Raw genomic sequence first — 1,852 nt, forward strand, 5'->3', positions numbered from 1 at the left:
ACCCTCGGAAAAGCAATCATGAACTTTGCCCAAAGGAAGATGAAACATTCTTCCAATGTTGGGAAAGGTTCAAAGATTTGGTCGATTCATGCCCACAACACGGATTTGAAACGTGGCGCATTACAAATTTTTCTATGATGGATTGACAACTTCCATGCGCCAAATAGTCGAGACAATGTGTAATGGAGAGTTCATTAATAAAGATGTCGACGAGGTATGAGATTACCTCGATAGTCTCGCTGAAAAAACACAATCATGGGACTATTACCCAATGGCGAACACCACGTCTAGGCCGACTCAATTAAAGGAGAAAGGTGGATTATATCTCTTGAAAGAAGAGGATGATCTCAAGTGTAAAGTGACTACGCTCATAAGGAAAGTTGAGGCCATGGAAGGAAAGAAGGATAAGGTCAATGAAATTGTTTGCGGCATCTGTGATTGCAACATTCACACAACTGAAAATTGTCCTACAATACCTGCCTTTCGAGGAGTGTTGAATGAACAAGCCAATGCCGTAAATAACTATCAAAGACCTTTTACTGGACCCAACTCCAATACATACAATCCTGGCTGGAAAAATCATCCAAACTTTAGTTGGAGGAATGGACAAACGGCTACCCCTCCAGGTTTCTTCAATCAAAATCCAAATCAAGTGAAACCTCAAGAGGAACCGGTTCAAAATCCCATACAAGAGCTGGCTCAGGCAATGCGGGGAATTACAGATTTTATGCAAAAGATAGATTCTCGTATGACGGTTATAGAAAAGGGGATGCTTCCTGCACAACCTCTCCCCAATCCTAAACCGCAGTACGAGAATAATGATCCCAGCTCTTCAAATCAGATGGGGCATGCTAAATCCATCACCACTCTTAGGAGTGGGAAGATCATTGATAAAACTCTTCCGGTTAGGCCCGAAAAGCCTCAAGAACCAGAAGAGGACAACAATGATGGATCCAGTGATGCCCCACAAAAAGTAGAACCGGAACTTCTAGAGAAGCCAGTTGCTCCATTCCCCCAACGGTTGGTTTCACCAAAACCTCTCTCTAACTCTCAGGATATCCTAGAGGTGTTGAAACAAGTGAAAGTCAACATTCCTCTACTTGATGTCGTTAAACAGATACCTTCATATGCCAAATTTCTGAAAGACTTATGCACGACCAAAAGACGGAAAATTATTCAAAAGAAAATCTTCTTGACTGAGAAAGTGAGTGCCATCCTAAAGCAAGACGTGCCACAGAAATTCAAGGATCCCGGTAGCCCAACCATATCATGTGTAATCGGGAACCATCGAATTGATCACGCACTTCTTAACTTAGGAGCGAGCGTTAATCTGATTCTCTACTCGGTATACAAATAGTTAGGTTTGGGTAAATTAAAACCCACCTTAACCACACTACAACTTCTTGATCGCTCTGTTCGTGTACCAAGAGGGATAATTGAGAATGTGTTGGTCCAGGTCGACAGATTTTACTACCCTGTAGATTTTATCATCTTGGAAACCGAACCCATCAATAACATGAGCACTCAGATTCCAGTCATTCTTAGTCGCCCATTCCTTGCCACCTCAAACATAATTATCAATTGCAGGAATGGTGTCATGACTATGTCTTTTGGAAATTTGACATTGGAGTCAAACATTTTTTTCAATAACGGCAGCAACTCAGAGGATGATGACGATTTTCACGACATTAACATGATTGACTCTTTCGTGGAAGATACGACACCTCTAACCTTATCCTCTGACACTCTGGAGACGTGCCTGGCCCACTCCCAAGATTGTGATGATGACATGATTAGGGAGGCGTGTGCCTTGCTTGATCTTTGCCGGTACTTGAAGTTAACCGGTGGAGGC

At 42.5% G+C, this 1,852-nt stretch overlaps 1 non-coding gene across 1 annotated transcript; it reads right to left on the reverse strand.

Annotated features, from left to right (window-relative positions):
• On the reverse strand, positions 1-106 carry LOC131235800 (small nucleolar RNA R71). Its single transcript, XR_009166321.1, has one exon. It is a non-coding gene; the product is annotated as a small nucleolar RNA R71 (small nucleolar RNA).
• Between the last annotated feature and the right edge of the window lie 1,746 nt (positions 107-1,852).

The sequence above is a fragment of the Magnolia sinica genome, chromosome 19 (assembly GCF_029962835.1).
Source record: "Magnolia sinica isolate HGM2019 chromosome 19, MsV1, whole genome shotgun sequence".
NCBI classification, from domain to species: domain Eukaryota; kingdom Viridiplantae; phylum Streptophyta; class Magnoliopsida; order Magnoliales; family Magnoliaceae; genus Magnolia; species Magnolia sinica.